The following is an 18248-nucleotide window of genomic DNA, read 5'->3' as shown; positions in this document are numbered from 1 at the left end:
GGATTGATGTGTTTGTGTCAAATCCCAGGGCCCTGGTTATTTTAACCCCACTCTTCAAACCTGTTTTAAAGCCAACAGGGCCACAATCTGACAGGAGCCAATTAACCAGAGGCCCCTAAAACCCAGGGTCCCCAAAAGGAGATTAATCCTTGAGGTAAATAAACACAGAATCCTGCCCACACAGTGCAGCCTATCAACCAGGCCTCAGGCCTCAGGACCGTGTCCCCTCTGGAGAAAGCTGTTGTTCAAAGGTCTCCTGATCCTAAAGTTTCTCTCTTTGAATCTTCAAGTGGCCTGTGGGAGGAAAGAGACAGCATCAGTTGAAAGGAGGAAAATCATTACAGAATGATTGCACAGCAAGATCCCAGGTTTTCTGCTCTCAGTGACACAGACAATCTCTCAGCAACATCCAAACACAAATATATCGGGCGATGAGCAACATTTTTATGCTAAAGCCTTGGAAAAACTTTGAAATGATGGATCAGCTGATTAAAACACTCACTGCCTGCAATGGTAGTATTGGGGGAGTTTGTGCACAGCAAGATCCCACATGCTACAATGCAGCAGCAGCTAATTACTCTGACCATTTCCCCCCTCTGTGATCCTGCTTCAGTTTAATTATTTCCTGTCACCCCAGAATCAAACATTGCAGCGACTTCACAATCTCAAAATGCCTCTCCCTCTCTCTCCCCTTCTGTTTCCCCAGCTCTCTCAATTTTTTAAACGTTTCTCTCACTCTCTTTCTCTCACTGTTGAATTTTCTCATCCTGCCCTCTCGATAACCCACATCACTCTGACTTTATGAGAAGGCTTTAGAGAGGGTCACAGCATTTGGGTTTTAATTCCCCCTCAGGGAGTCCTGCCTCTCACATCCTGGGGATTGACATACTTTAACCCCTGGCTTCAAACCTGTTTTAAAAATGACAGGACCACAATCTGACAGGAACCAGTTACCCAGAGGCCCCTAAAACCCAGGGTCCCCCAGAGAAGATTAAACCTCGGGGTAAATAAACACACAACTCACGTGGGCCCCCACGGGGTGCAGCCTGTCGACCAGGCCTCAGGCCTCAGGCCAGTGCTCCCCCTCTGGAGGTTGTTCTTTCCTGGACTCGAACATTTTGGATCTTCACGTTGCAGCTTTCCAAAGTTCCTTGGGATAAAAGAGAGAAAAGATGAGTTGAAAGGGGAAGCGAGAGCATTATGCAGGCAAGTTACACAGCAAGATCCCAGGGTTAAAAGCACCCCTGCCCATCGCCAATGTATTAATGAATCTAACACAGTCAACAGTTAGGATGGAACATGGTGTGGGAGCAGATCTTCCCAGGGATTGGAGGGGGATAGTGAGGGAATAGCATCAGATTCTTACACTCTGCAGTGTCCTGGGATCAATTGCCTTTTACTGAAAACAGTTCCCAACTTGTATGTGCCTGTAGCTCCCTCCAGTCTGAAACCCTCATGACCCTCTCTCCTGTCTCCTGTCTCTGAGCCAATGGGGTCTTCATTCTGTTCCTGACCCTTCAGTCCCACTGGTATCAGTTTTTCTCAACTTCTCTCATCCACGTGAAGGAATTGGACCCTGACAATTCCATTTACACTGTCTCCCATCAATCTTCTTAAAGATCCATATCACAGAGGTTAGACAGTGTTCCCAGCAAACACTCCCAGGGCAGAGGGAGCACAGGGTTCCAGACAAAATAAAGCTCCCATTAAACTGTCCCCATTTAAATCCCCAGGGCAGGTAGAGAATGGGGTCAGATACAGAGTAAATCTCCCTCTACACTGCAGCATTTCAAATTCCCAGGCCATTTTGAGCTCGGCGTTAGGTACTGATTAAATCTCCCACTTCCCCCATCCTGTTCACATCAAACTCAATCAGGATCGCTCCATCACTGGGTTAGATACAGAGGATGTGTCTGTTTGGATTTCAGCCCCAATCCAGTTGGTGATGATCACGGCCTTGTTAAGTGTGTTTGGGAATGGGGAGGGAGCTGTTAGGAGGGTGATGGTGGGATAGTGGGGAGCAGAGCTACCTTCCAAGCAGTTGACTTGGGTTTGATTCCCGGCCATCACAGTTGCGATTGGTAAATAATCTTTAAAAGGAAAAGCACTGGAATGAAACGAGGAAATAAATCTTTCATTCTGTGGTAAAACAGATCTCTCACGTTACTCCTTGCTTTTCCTGGCGATGGTTCCTGTGAATTGCAGTGTGGAACCGGGCAGCATTGCTCGGCATCTCGGAAGCTTTCCCCTCTGCTGCTTCCCATTTCTTATTGAAATATTGGGTGCAGCACAAGGATGGGTTTGTTTTGTTCCATAAGTGAGAGACTGCTCCCGTCAGGAACCTGAAATAATTATAGAAGCCGCTGGAAACACTGAACAGTTCCAACAGCTTCTGTAGTGGTGGGGAGGGAGGGTTAATGTGTCAAATCTACACAAGGATAAAATAAACTCCAGCCACAAAACAATCAGAAATCCTGACTCTGCAAACATCCTTGTAAATCTTTTCTGAATCTTTACAAGTTTCACCCCATTCTCCCGATAGCAGAAAGACCAGAATTGTGTGGTTTATGGAATGTTACTATATCCGAACAGTTGCTGTTTATAGTTAAATAATGTTCATTTGGTTCAGGTTTCCAATCGAGTTCGGTTTGTCCAATCTTTCTTCCTTATGTTTGTGTTACAACGATAGTGTGGAGTAAAGTGTATTTTGATCCAAGCCTGGCAGTTTGACCAATCACATTGTAACGCCTTACACTTCCCTTCAGGAAATCAGGAAAAGGGGTCAAGACCATTTCCTTAAGGCAGAGGAGTTTGGTCTGGTTCATAACATCCTCAATGTCATCAATCCATGTCCCCCCAGCCCTGAGCAATGATGTTTACAGATTAATGGAGGATACACAGACACATTCATCGGGATTATCTTGGACAGGAGTCATTTGGGAATGATATTCCTCAGACCATCAACTCTCAGCTCGGCCAAGGATAAAGGCCAGGAATCCGACCCAATTGGGAAAAAGCCCATTTCCCGGGAGACTGAGAGGTCACTAACAGAGCGGGAGCTGGAGAGTCAGGAACAGAATAACAGGGACAGTCCGCTCTGTTCACTGACCCTTCACCCCCTCAGTGAATCCAGTGTCAGGAATGACTGCTATTAGTCAGACTGACAGAATGTGATCAGATACACACACTGTCCTTCCACATCATCAATATCTCCCAGCTCCCACCCTGTCTCAGCTCATCTGTCCCTCTGCCATCTTCAATATTTTAATCGGGGCAGCATTAAGCACCGTGCTTTGAGCTGAGCTGTCTTACCTTCTGTACTCTCTCTCTAAACTGCTCCGATTCCCCCCTGATCCCTCTCCGGTTTAAGATGCTCCTTGGCATCTGCCCCAATGAATGAGGTAGACCGTCACCTGACCCAATATCCCCTTCGGTTGGTCAACATCTACTGTATTTAAAACAAGGAACTGCAGATCCTGGAGAGCTGACTGATGACACAGAAATTACTGGCGGGAATTAGTGGGAGTGGCCTCATTTGTGGGAGAAATCCGAGTGAACCTCTGGAGTCCAGGGATTGTCCTTCAGAACTGAAGGGATCTGATGCTGATGCTGTCAGACCTGCTGAGCTCCCCCAGCAGTTTCTGTTTGTATTTCAGTCCCAATCCAATTGGTCCTGATCACGGCCTTGGGAATACCTTGCCAATTACTGGGAAAGGGTTAGACATGTCTCCTTCCCAGCAGTTAACCCGGGCTCGAACCCCTGCCATCACACTGTTGCACTTTGAAAGCAATCTTAAACGGGGAAAACGCTGAGATGGAATGAATGAGATTGGACTCTCCGAGGTTTCCCAAACATGCCCACATTAGGGGGGACAGGGTGGGTCCCACCTGCTATTACATTCTCAGAGCTGGATGACAGGATTACGGCTCAGGTGCCTGACTGGGATAGTTCAGCTGAGACAAGATGTACTGGAGAAATTCCCCAAGGTTCCTTCCAGAGCAGCTTCCAGACCCACGGCACTATCATGTGGAATGCTGAACACAGCAGATACACGGGAACACCACCAGGTGACAATTCCACATCAAGTCACCCCCCCCACCCTGGCTTGGAAAAACATCTCAGTCCCACAAGTGCCATTGGTTGGAAATCCTGGAACTCCCTCCCTTACATCATTGTGGGTTTATCTGCCCCAAATAAATGGCAGCAGTTCAAGGCAATAACTCACCATCACCTTCACCAGAGTAATTATATCTGAGCAATCCGTGGGGACCCAGCGGCAATGACCCAAACACATTAATGAATCACAAAATAAAGCTCAGTATTTGGGACCCGTGTGCTCCAGGGCTGAGTATCTGAATAAATTGGGTCGGTATTCTAGAAAATTAAAAGGTGGTTTCATTGGAATGTCTCAGATTGTGAAGAGGCTTGAGAGGGGAGATGCTGAGAAATTAATCCTGTGGGTCTGGGAATCTGAAACACAATAACACAGTCTCAGGGGTTACTGGAAAAGCTCAGCAGGTCAGGCAGCATCTGTGCAGAGAAATCAGCGTTAATGTTACAGCATCCGCAGTTCATTCGGGTTTGATTGCCACCCTCTCAGGGTAAGGGGCAGGTTATTTGGGACTGAGATGAGGAGACAGCGCTTCACTCTAAGGCTCTGTCAGACCTGCTGAGATTCCCCAGCAATTTCTTGTTTGGATTTCAGTCCCAATCCAGTTGGTGATGATCACAGCCTTGTTAAGTGTGTTTGGGAATGGGGAGGGAGCTGGGAGCAGGGTGATGGTGGGATAGTGGGGAGCAGAGCTGCCTTCCAAGCAGTTGACCCAGGTTCGACTCCCGGCCATCGCAGTGTCGTGGTTTGTAAACAGTCCTTTGAAGGAAAGCCCCCGGGATATAGCCAGATTGATCCTTGCTTTTCCTGGTGATGGTTCCTGTGAATTGCAGTGTGGAACAGGGCGGCATTGCTCGGCATCTCGGAAGCTTTCCCCTCTGCTGCTTCCCATTTCTTATTGAAATATTGGGTACCGCACAAGGATGGGTTTGTTTTGTTCGAAAAGTGAGAGACTGCTCCCGTCAAGAACCTGAAATAATTACAGAAGCCGCTGGAAACACTGAACAGTTCCAACAGCTTCTGTAGTGGTGGGGAGGGGGGATTAATGTGTCAAATCTACACAAGGATAAAATAAACTCCAGCCACAAAACAATCAGAGTTCCTAAGTTTTACAAACATCAGTATGTCATTATTCTGAGCCATCAATTCCCCTTAAACCCTTCCAATGTGGAATAGCATCTTTCTGACTCTCACTTTGAGAGATGTCCCTCAGTTAGCTCCTCCACCATCCTTTCCATTTCACTGGGGACCCACTATCCACAGTCTCCAATCAAATGACCTGAACTCAGACACACAGAGATCTTAAAGAGTGACACAATGCAGATAGGAAGTTGATTTCATTTCTGTTTCTGAGTCCAATCTTCACTCAGTGAGACAGAGTCAGGTATTCAAGGCTCCAACAAGAGCTTGATTCTGCTTCTGGTGATTGTCTTCATTCAGTGAGAAGGAGGACCGTGGGCCGGAAGGAGCTCATCATTGTCCTTCGGGTTGTCTGCTCAGTCTGCAGCATTGCAGGCCGTGGGAGCAGGGCAGTGGGAAAGGTACCTCGTGTGGACTGCAATAGGACTTTCAACACATTGTTCCAGGGCAGTTACAGAGCTTCAGGAATTCTGAATGAGGATCGGAATAATGGATTGATTGAAGGAGGAGGATTAAGGAAACAGGATAAAGCTGATGGGATCAGCAGGATTTCTCGGTCTAACTCTGTATCATACTTTATTTACTGCCTCATAAATCTACAATCAGGAGCTCAACCCACTCAGAGCAATATAAACTCTGAAACAAATCATTCAGTCCAACACATCCATGCTGAACCGATATCCGATGTCAATCTCATCCTATTTGTCAGAATTTGGCCCATGTTCCTCTGAACCCTTTTTAATTCCTACACCCACCCAGATACCTTTTAAATGTTGTAATTGTACCAGCCTCCACTACTTCCTCTGGCAGCTCATGCACACAGTGCCCTCTGTGTGAAAAATATTCCCCTTAGGTCCCTTTTATGTTTCCCCTCTCAACGTTAAAATGTACCATCTGCTTCTGGACTCCCCCATCACAGGGAAATCACCTTGACTTTTTACCCTATTGAGGGTCCTTCATGATTATGTGAACCTCCATAAGGTTACCCCTCAGCCACTGACACTCCAGGGATAATAGCCCCAACCTATACAGTCTTACCCTCCAGCACACACCCTCCAACCTTGGCAACATCCTTGTAAAACTTTTCTCAACACTTTAAAGTTTCACAACATCCCTCTTACAGGATGGAGTCCAGAATTGCACATTATATACCAAAGGTGGTCGAACCAATACCACAACATGACCTCCCAACCCCTTTACACAATTAACTGAGCAATAAAGACAAAAATGCCAAACGCCTTCTTCACCATCCTATCGAAATGTTAGTCCACCTTCAACAATCTATGAAAAAGCACTCCAGGTCTATTTGTTTCACAACATCCCTCCTACCTTGTCATTCAGTGTGTAAGTCCTGCTCTCTTTTGCTTCTCCAAAATGCAGCACTTCAGACTTACCTAAATTAATCTTCATCTGCCACTCCTCAGCCCAGTGGCCCATCTGATCGAGATCCTGTTGTAATCTGAGATAATCATCTTCACTGTCCTCGAGACCTCCAATTTTACTGTCATCTGCAAACTTACTAACCATTCGTCCTATGGTCACATCCAAATCATTTATATAAATGACAAAACAACAGTGGACCCAGCACCGATCCTTGTGACACACCACTGGTCACAGGCCTCCAGTCTGAAAAGCAACCCTCCCCCACCACCCTCTGTCTTCTACCTTTAGAAAAAAGAAGTGTTACAAGTATCAGTTAACTGGAGATTCAGATCAGTGCATCACGAAATGAAAAAAAAAATGCAGGGCATCATTAATTGGAGAATTCATGCAGGTGCCATTTAAATTCGAAGTGGGAGAATTGGTGCAGTTCCAGGATGTGTGCAGGATACGGAAATGGGGGAAATAGCCATAAATAGAGTCATACAATCATAGAGATTTACAACACAGAAACAGATCCTTCGGTCCAACTTGTCCATGCCACAATTAAAGAATTCTGGCAGCGCTCAAATAAATTGGAGAATCATTGCAAGGAACTACTTACTGGAGAATTGGGGAAGGGCTGATCGAAATGTGAGAAATGTAACAGGGCATCAGTGAATGGGAGAATTGGGGCAGTGTAACACTAAATGGGAGAATTCGGGCAGGACAATACTTGATGGGAGATTGAGAGTTGGACACCCCTAAATTGTTCGAGGACATCAGTCAGGATGAGGATTGGTGTAAGGCAACACTGAGTGGAGAACTTGTTCCGGACTTCAGTAATTTAGGAAAGTGGTGCTCAGCAACACTGAATTGGAGAATTGGTGTGGGGCATCAGTAAAAGAGAGACCTGTACAGGGTGCTGATAACTTCGGGAATTGGAGCAAATGGGAGGACACGGGCAGTGAATCAGTAAATAGGACCAATGTTGCAAAGGATTAGTGGTCCAGATGCAATACAGTGCACCACAAAATGAGGGAGTTGGTGCAGTTCACCAATAAAGGGAAGATATGTGTAGGATCGGTAATTTGGAGATTTCATGCAAGAATCGCAAGATTAGAGAATTCTGGCAGCAGACTACTAAATGAGAGAATTTTTGCAGGGAAATACTGAATGGAAGACCTGGTGCACAGTGGAGCTCAATTAGAGAATGGGTGCATGGCAACAGGAAATGGGAGAATTAGGGTAGCGCACCCTTAAATGGTAGAATCAGCTAGGCCATCAGTCAATGGAAGGATTAGTACAGGGGTATGAGTAAATGGGAGATTTGGTGGGAATCAATAAATGGGAGATTCCGTGCATAGTGCCATTACATTAGAAAATTGGTGGGAGTGTCAATATATTAGAAAAGTGGAGCACAGTTTGTCTAAATTGGGGAATAGGGGCCAGAGAATCAATAAAAAGAAGAAATGTTGCAAGAATCGGGAAATTGGAGATTCAGTTCAGTGCATTACTGAATGAAAACAATTCAGCAAGACATCCGTATGTGGAAGAAGTGTATCAGGGAACAATTAAATGGAAGGAATTGATACAGGATAACAATAATTGGAGAATTCATGCAGATGCTATTAAATTCTAAATGGGAGGACTGGGGCAGGATAACGTCAATGGGAGAGTTGGTGAAATTCCCGAATTAGTGCAGGATTGGGAAATGGGAGAATTGGTGCAGGGAAGTAGAGCACTAATTACAGCCTTAGAGATGTACAGCACGGAAACAGATTCCTCAGTCCAACTTGTCCACGCCCAAATTTAAGAATTCTGGCAGAGCTCCACGAAATTGGAGAATCATTGCAAGAAACTACTAAATGAAAAAAAAACTGGGAAAGTGATTATGGAAATGTGAGAATTTGCAACTGGGCTTCAGATAATGGTTAATTAGTGCAGTTCAGCACTGAATGGGTGAGTCGTGCTGTGTTGCACTAAATGGGAGAATTGGGGCAGGACATTACCTCTTGGGAGATTTAGAGTAGCGCACCCCTAAATTGGGCGAGGGCATCAGTCAGTATGAGGATTGGTGTAAGGCAACACTGAATGGAGAACTTGTTCAGGATGTCAGTAATTGGGGAAAATGGTGCTCAGCAACACTGAATTGGAGAATTGGTGTGGGACCTCAGTAAATGAGAGACCTGGTGCACAGTGGAGCTAAATTAGAGAATTGGTGCAATGGCGACAGTAAATGGGAGAATTAGAGTAGCGCACCCTTAAATGGTAGAATCGGGCTCGGGCATCAGTAAATGGAAGGATTAGTACAGGGATATGAGAAAATGGGAGATTTGGTGGAAACAATAAATGGGAGATTGGTGCACAGTGCCGTTACATTAGAAAATTGGTGGGAGTGCCAATATATTGGAAAATTGGAGTAGAGCCTGTCGAAATTGGGGAATAGGGGACAGGGATTCAATAAAAATAAGAAATGTTGCAAGCATCGGTAAATGAAAAAAAATCAGCAGGGCATCCGTACGTGGAAGATGTGTATCAGGGAATAACTAAATGGAAGGAATTGATGTAGGGCAACAATAATTGGAGAATTCATGCAGGTGCCATTAAATTCTAAGTGGGAGACCTGGGCCTTGTGACTCCACCTCACAAGGACTTCAGTTGCTATGAAGCACATTCAGAAATCCTGAATGTGTGAAAATACATTTATAAATACAAATCAAGCCTTAGTAATGAATAAAGGACCCAAGAACAGGGAAGGAAATGGACATCTATCGGTCTCATCTCACGGGAGAGAAATCAGTGGGTAAAAACTGTGTTTTTGATGTGATTGCTACCTGAATAATTAAACACCAGTTCAATTAAAAAGACAATTCACATCCAATGAAGTGAACCACTGCCGACAGAATGAACACAGTCCAATTCTGGATACAATAACAGCAGAATACGATCACATGTTACCCCACTGGAATGTGTGTGTGTGTCACCATAGTCTTCCCAGACCATAGGGGCTGATCTCTTCATTACAGAGAGAAGCAACTCATGGTGATTTGACCAGAGGGCCCTCAGACCTCAGGCAAGGGAAGAATTTGAGAACGAGTGTCCTTCATGGTAATCTTAAACTGGCAATGGGAACCGAACCCACGCTGTTCACATCACACTGCTCTGTAAACCAACAATACAACCAACTCAGCTAAACTGGAGTGTCACGTGTGGGGATGAATAATTGAATCCCTCGCTACACACAGTGCAGGTGAACGGCTTCTTCCCACAATGTGTTTGTTGGTGTTTCATCAAATCATTACTACTCATAAAGCTCTTCTCACAGTCAGCGCATTGACATGTTCTCTCATTGATGTGAACAAAGCCATAGCTGCTGAGATTGGAGAACTGAGAGAACCCCTTCCCACACAAGGAGCAGGGAAAAGGTGGGAATGTGTTGGTGCTCACTGAGTCCAGATGACTAAGTGAGTCCCTTCCTACACTCAGTGCAGGCAGACAGTCTCTCTCTCTCTCTCTCTCTCTAGTATGGCCACACTTGTGTATTTGAGGCTTTGCTGATTTAATAAATCCCTTCTCACACACAGAGCAGATGATTAGTCTCTCTCCAGAGTCAACTCAACAGTTGACATTAGGCTGAATTGGGAAGTTTATTCATTCCCAAACAGAGCAGACAACGCTTCTCTCCCGATGATGAAGACGTTTGTCTGACATTAGGCTGGATCCCCAAGTGAATACCTTCCCACACGTGGAACAGCTGAATACCTTCTCCCCCATGGGAACGGGTTGATGTTAAATTATGACCATTAAATTTAAGACCTTTACACATCTTAAAGTTTCTTTTTTTCCCACAATCAGGGGAAAGTTCTCTTGTCAGTGTGAACCCACTGGTGTTACATGAAGCTGGATGACAGAGTAAATCCCTCCCAACACATAGAGCAGGTGAACAGTCTCTCCCCAGAATGTCTGTGTCGATGAGTCTCCAGCTGGTCTGGGATTTGCAATCCTTCTCACAATCCAGACATTTCCATGGTGCTGATCTCCTCAGATATCTCCAAGTTGGATGATCTGTTGAATCCTTTTCCATAAACACAACATATTTATGGCTTCTCTGTCTGTGGATTTTTAAAGAATGTTAACTCGATAATGTTAAATAATTTCTGCAGTCAGTTCAGTGGAACACTCACACTCTTGTGTGTGTGTGTGTGTGTGTGTGTGTCTCTTTACCACTCACAATGTTTTTTTGAAATCTTTGCTGACAGACATACCAGATAAACACATTCCTTTTATGTCCAAATGAATTAAGTGACTCTGTTGGATCTTTATTTCATGTTTGATTTGACTCACTCATCTTCAATTCTTTCAGTCTTTTTCTCTGTGAAATTATCTTCAAACATTATCACAGTCCATACAGGGTAAAATCTCAGAACAAACAAATCCAATTTCAAAAAGACATTGTTCCTCTATTCTATACCGCACCCAAACAAATGATCCTATCACATCAAAAGATGCAAAAATCCCCATCAAAAGCAAAAAGGAACCTTCCTGAATAAATCAGGTTGTTGTTACAACATACATGAGACAATGTATGTCCTGAGGTGCAAACATGTTGTGGGATGTACCTTGCCAACTGATGGACAGCACAGCCCCCTATCCAGAAGAATATTACACAAGAGATTTGCTGTGACTGTATATCAATGGGGAAGAAAGGGAATGGGGAAGGTTGTTGGCAATCAAGAGTGCTGTTTTGTCCCACCTGTTGATGAGCTTCTTGTGTTGTTGAAGCAGCATTCAACCAGGCAAGTGGAGAGGATTCCATATCACACCTGACTTATGTCTTGTAAGGTGGGCAGGCAGGAGGTGAGTTGAGTGCTGTAAGATTGTTTTGCCTCTGCCCTGATCTTGTATCAATTGCATGGCTACTCCTGTTCAGTTTCTCATCAATATTACACCCCCGGAATGCTGTTCATGGAGGATTCAACAATGATATTGCTGTGGAATGTCAACAAGGGATACTCAGATATTCTCTTGTTGAAGATGGGCTTTGCCAGGCACGGATGTGATACAGCTGTTACTTACCATTTGTGCAGATTCTAGATGCTGACCAGGTCTTGCTACATATGGATGTGTTGTGTTTGAGAAAATGTTTAGCTCAGGTTGAGGTTCAGGTTGTAAGATTGTTCTCAATGAGAACAAACCTACCAGCTCAGCGAGCAAACTTACAACCTGAACATATGGATATGTGCTACATCAGTATCGGAGCAGTTGAAAATGATGTTGAATATTGTCCAATCGTTAACCAACATCCCCACTTCTGAAGGGAAAGTGATTGACGAAGCAGCTGAAGATGGTTGACCCTGAGACTCCACCCTGAGGGACTCCCCTCGAACTAACAAGGCCTGGATTCTCAAGGCCCACCTCCTTCACAAGTGGGACATGACACGTCTGAACAGGTTGGTTAAAAATGTCACCTGCAGAAAACTCCAGGGGTTCAAGTAGACTGCTGTTTGTTTCAGAGATCACCTGAGGGTGAAGCTGTTATAAAGCTAATGCCCAGGACACTGCACCACCCGGGCAATGGGTTCTGAAGAAGATGCACACAGAACTGAAATGGTTCACTCTGTTTCTCTGTCCACATCTCCTGCCAGACCCACTGACTTCCTCCAGCACTTTCTGATTTGATTTGGATGTGAGGCACAGTTAGTAAGTTTGCAGATGACACCAAAATTAGAGGTGTAGAGGACAGAGAAGAAGGTTACCTCAGATTACAACAGGATCTTGACCAGATGGGCCAATGGGCTGAGAAATGGCAGATGGAGTTTAATTCAGATAAATGCAAGGTTCTAGATTTTGGGAAAGCAAATCTTAGCAGGACTTATATACTTAATGGTAAGGTCCAAGGGAGTGTTGCTGAACAAAGAGACCTTGGAGTGCAGGTTCATAGCTCCTTGAAAGTGGAGTCGCAGATTAATAGGATAGTGAAGAAGGCGTTTGGTATGCTTTCCTTTATTGGTCAGAGTATTGATTACAGGAGTTGGGAGGTTATGTTGTGGCTGTATATGACATCAGTTAGGCCACTGTTGGAATATTGTGTTCAATTCTGGTCTCCTTCCTATTGGAAAGATGTTATGAAACTTGAAAGCGTTCACAAAAGATTTACAAGGCTGTTGCCAGGATTGGAGGATTTGAGCAAGAGGGAGAAGCTGAACAGGCTGGGGCTGTTTTCCCTGGAGTGGCGGAGGTTGAGGGATGACCTGACAGAGGTTTACAAAATCATTAGGGGCATGGATAGGATAAACAGACAAAGATTTTTCCCTGGGGTGGGGGTATCCAGAACTCGAGGGCATAGGTTTAGGGTGCGAGGGGAAAGATATAAAAGAGACCTAAGGGGCAATATTTTCACACAGAGGGTGGTACGTGTATGGAATGAGCTGCCAGAGGAAGTGGTGGAGGCTGGTACAATTACAACATTTAAAAGGAATTTGGATGTGTATATGAATAAGAAGGTTTGGAGGGATATGGGCCGGGTGCTGGTAGGTGGGACTAGATTGGGTTGGGATATCAGGTCGGTATGGACGGGTTGGACCGAAGGGTCTGTTTCCATGTTGGACATTTCTGTGACTCCAGTCTCAGATTTTCAGCATCTGCATGAATCACCCTCAGGCCCCGCCCCGTGACGTCACATATCCGTGTGCGCATGCGTCCACGGTCCCGGCCAAGATGGCGGATTTTCACCTCGAAATTGCAAAACATTTAACCACACGTTATTTTTCAAGGTGCTCGCTTCTCTCTGGAAGGGTTTATTCTCGGTCCGAATCCCTCTGTCCAGCTCCTGCAGCCTTGCCGTCTGGAAAAGCGCGTCTTTTCCCGTTTCCCACGGAGACAGACCGGGCACTGCGGCTGCGCCGCCCTCGCCTGTAGTGAGTATAGAGGGTATTCACCATCGCGGGGAATGCTGGGTAGGTACTCCGCCATTGAGGAGACTAACACAGAAGATTAATTCTGTTCATTAATAAGTTTCTCTTTCCTGTATTCCAATCTTCTGCTATCCAAATAATCTTTGGAAGAACACAATTAGCGGTTAGATAAATATCTTAAAATTTGAAGCATCTATCAAATCTCTCAGGTCATCTCTACAACATAACCTTGTCATTAAAATACTAATTCTCTCAAATCATTTGATCAATTCCCGTCCTCAACTGATGGTGGTAGATTTTGGAAACTCCTTCAATAGGTGGATATTTAACATTCAAGCCAAGGGCTGGTTTATTCTGAATGTCTCTCAACATGTTTCTTTTGTCATCTCATTTTACAGAGAAGTGGAATTCATGAAAACGAAGTGTTTGATGCCAGTCCTGTGCTAACTTCTCAGCTACAAGCTTCAGCCAGGGAGTTTACATTGAAGTACAATCACATTGATTCAGAGGTGAATGTTTTTGAACATTCATCTATAATTCAATAGTTAACTTGTTTTGCTGTGGTTGATTGGATAGGCCCTGGTATGATCCCCTTACTGTGGATCTGAATGCATACCCATGCATTATTCTGTTTCATCCCTGTCCTTCATGACAATCTCTTTGCCATTGTCCAACCTGCACTACCTTTAATAATGAGTGTTTTGACTTTCTGTGACAGTTTACTGTTATTCTTCCAGTCATGTTCAAATGAGGGTTTCATCACTGCAGGTCCCTGAGGTATGTGCTGTTAATTTATTCCACTCGTATGTGTGGCCTCCCTCACAAACATCACTCAGACTCACTTTATGCTCCCTCTCACACACACTATTCCCTTCCCTGCTCATACCACCCAGCCTCCTCCAGAGGCTTTCATATTCTACTGTCTGAACAGCCCTCCCTATGTATTTCACCTTGGGGGAACATCACAGCCGTCCCGATCTGTTTAAACTCCTCCAGCCACTGTAACCTTCCCTATTACTGTCACCTCCACCAAACACTCCATCCCTCCCTATCACTGTCACCTCCGACAAACACTCCAACCCTCCCAAGCACTGTCACCTCCTCCAAACACTCCAACCATCCCGAGCACTGTCACCTCCTCCACACACTCCATCCCTCCCTATCACTGTCACCTCCCCCAGACACTCCAACCCTCCCTATCACTGTCACCTCCTCCAAACACTCCAACCATCCCGAGCACTGTCACCTCCTCCACACACTCCAACCCTCCCTATCACTGTCACCTCCCCCAGACACTCCAACCCTCCCTATCACTGTCACCTCCTCCAAACACTCCAACCCTCCCTATCACTGTCACCTCCTCCAAACACTCCAACCATCCCGAGCACTGTCACCTCCTCCACACACTCCAACCCTCCCTATCACTGTCACCTCCTCCAAACACTCCAACCCTCCCAAGCACTGTCACCTCCTCCAAACACTCCAACCCTCCCTATCACTGTCACCTCCTCCACACACTCCATCACTCCCTATCACTGTCACCTCCCCAGACACTCCAACCCTCCCTATCACTGTCACCTCCTCCAAACACTCCAACCCTCCCTATCACTGTCACCTCCTCCAAACACTCCAACCCTCCCTATCACTGTCACCTCCTCCAACCACTCCAACCCTCCCTATCACTGTCACCTCCCCCAGACACTCCAACCCTCCCTATCACTGTCACCTCCTCCAACCACTCCAACCCTCCCTCTCACTGTCACCTCCTCCAAACACTCCAACCCTCCCTATCACTGTCACCTCCTCCAAACACTCCAACCCTCCCTATCACTGTCACCTCCTCCAAACACACCATCCCAATCACTGTCACCTCCTCTAAACACTCCAACCATCCCTATCACTGACACCTCCTCCATATACTCCATCCCTATCACTGTCACCTCCTCCAGACATTCCAACCCACCCTATCACTGTCACCTCCTCCAAACACTCCAACCCTCCCTATCACTGTCACCTCCTCCAAACACACCATCCCAATCACTGTCACCTCCTCCAGACACTCCAACCCTCCCTATCACTGTCACCTCCTCCAACCACTCCAACCCTCCCTATCACTGACCACTCCTCCAGTAACATCAACCCTCCCTCTCACTGTAACCTCCTCAATATACTCCAACCCTCAATATCGCTGTCACCTTCTCGAATCACTCCATCCCTCCCTCTCACTGTCACCTCCTCCAGATAATCCATCCCTCCCTATCACTGTCACCTCCTCCAAACACTCCAAACCTCCCTATCACTGTCACTTCCTCCAAACAGGCCAATCCTCCCTATCACTGTCACCTCCTCCAAACACTCCATCCCTCCCTATCACTGTCACTTCCTCCAAACAGGCCAATCCTCCCTATCACTGTCACCTCCTCCAAACACTCCAACCCTCCCTATCACTGTCACCTCCTCCAAGTACTCCAACCCTCCCTATCACTCTCACCTCCTCCAAACACTCCAACCCTCCCTATCACTGTCACCTCCTCCAAACACACCAACCCTCCCTATCACTCTCACCTCCTCCAAACACTCCAACCCTCCCTATCACTGTCACCTCCTCCAAACACTCCAACCCTCCCTATCACTGTCACTTCCTCCAAACACGCCAACCCTCCCTATTACTGTCACCTCCTCCAAACACTCCATCCCTCCCTATCACTGTCACCTCCTCCAAACAGGCCAACCCTCCCTATCACTGTCACCTCCTCCACACACTCCAACCCTCCCTATCACTGTCACCTCCTCCAAACACTCCAACCCTCCCTATCACTGTCACCTCCTCCAAACACACCATCCCAATCACTGTCACCTCCTCTAAACACTCCAACCATCCCTATCACTGACACCTCCTCCATATACTCCATCCCTATCACTGTCACCTCCTCCAGACATTCCAACCCACCCTATCACTGTCACCTCCTCCAAACACTCCAACCCTCCCTATCACTGTCACCTCCTCCAAACACACCATCCCAATCACTGTCACCTCCTCCAGACACTCCAACCCTCCCTATCACTGTCACCTCCTCCAACCACTCCAACCCTCCCTATCACTGACCACTCCTCCAGTAACATCAACCCTCCCTCTCACTGTAACCTCCTCAATATACTCCAACCCTCAATATCGCTGTCACCTTCTCGAATCACTCCATCCCTCCCTCTCACTGTCACCTCCTCCAGATAATCCATCCCTCCCTATCACTGTCACCTCCTCCAAACACTCCAAACCTCCCTATCACTGTCACTTCCTCCAAACAGGCCAATCCTCCCTATCACTGTCACCTCCTCCAAACACTCCATCCCTCCCTATCACTGTCACTTCCTCCAAACAGGCCAATCCTCCCTATCACTGTCACCTCCTCCAAACACTCCAACCCTCCCTATCACTGTCACCTCCTCCAAGTACTCCAACCCTCCCTATCACTCTCACCTCCTCCAAACACTCCAACCCTCCCTATCACTGTCACCTCCTCCAAACACACCAACCCTCCCTATCACTCTCACCTCCTCCAAACACTCCAACCCTCCCTATCACTGTCACCTCCTCCAAACACTCCAACCCTCCCTATCACTGTCACTTCCTCCAAACACGCCAACCCTCCCTATTACTGTCACCTCCTCCAAACACTCCATCCCTCCCTATCACTGTCACCTCCTCCAAACAGGCCAACCCTCCCTATCACTGTCACCTCCTCCACACACTCCAACCCTCCCTATCACTGTCACCTCCTCCAAACACTCCAACCCTCCCTATCACTGTCACTTCCTCCAAATACTCCAACCCTCCCTATCACTGTCACTTCCTCCAAACAGGCCAATCCTCCCTATCACTGTCACCTCCTCCAGACACTCCAACCCTCCCATTCACTATCACCTTCTCTGTATACTCCAACCCTCCCTACCACTGTCACCTCCTCCAGACACTGTAACCTTCCCTATCACTGTCACTTCCTAAAAACACTCCATCCCTATCACTGTCGCCTCCTCCAAACACTCAAACCCCACTATCACTGTCGCCTCCTCCAAACAATCCAACCCTCCCTATCACTGTCACCTCCTCCAACCACTCCAACCCTCCCTATTACTGTCACCTCCTCCAAACCTCCAACCCTCCCGATCACTGTCACCTCATCCAGACAGTGTAACCTCCCCTATCACTGTCACCTCCTCCACACACTCCAACCCTCCCTATCACTATCACCTCCTCCAGACGCTCCATCCCTCCCTATCACTGTCACCTCCTCCAGACGCTCCATCCCTCCCTATCACTGTCACCACCTCCTAACACTCCATCCCTCCCTATCACTGTCACCTCCTCCACACACTCCAACCCTCCCTATCACTGTCACCTCCTCCAGACGCTCCATCCCTCCCTATCACTGTCACCACCTCCTAACACTCCAACCCTCCCTATCACTGTCACCTCCTCCAGACGCTCCAACCCTCCCTACCACTGTCACCTCCTCCACACACTCCAACCCTCCCTATCTCTGTCACCTCCTCCAGATGCTCCATCCCTCCCTATCACTGTCACCTCCTCCAAACACTCCAACCCTCCCTATCACTGTCACCTCCTCCAAACACTCCAACCCTCCCTATCACTGTCACCACCTCCTAACACTCCAAACCTCCCTATCGCTGTCACCTCCTCCAAACACTCCAACCCTTTCAA

General features: G+C 46.7%; 1 long non-coding RNA gene across 1 annotated transcript in view; it reads left to right on the top strand.

Annotated features, from left to right (window-relative positions):
* Positions 1–13326: 13326 nt before the first annotated feature.
* Positions 13327–18248, top strand: part of LOC140465139 (uncharacterized) — a 38603-nt gene continuing 33681 nt past the window's right edge. Inside the window, exons 1-2 of the long non-coding RNA XR_011955111.1 lie at positions 13327–13531; positions 13927–14037. This is a non-coding gene — a long non-coding RNA (uncharacterized lncRNA). The remainder of the gene's footprint in view (positions 13532–13926; positions 14038–18248) is intronic.

Source organism: Chiloscyllium punctatum, chromosome 41 (assembly GCF_047496795.1).
Source record: "Chiloscyllium punctatum isolate Juve2018m chromosome 41, sChiPun1.3, whole genome shotgun sequence".
NCBI classification, from domain to species: domain Eukaryota; kingdom Metazoa; phylum Chordata; class Chondrichthyes; order Orectolobiformes; family Hemiscylliidae; genus Chiloscyllium; species Chiloscyllium punctatum.
This window is presented reverse-complemented; position numbering and strand designations above follow the sequence as displayed.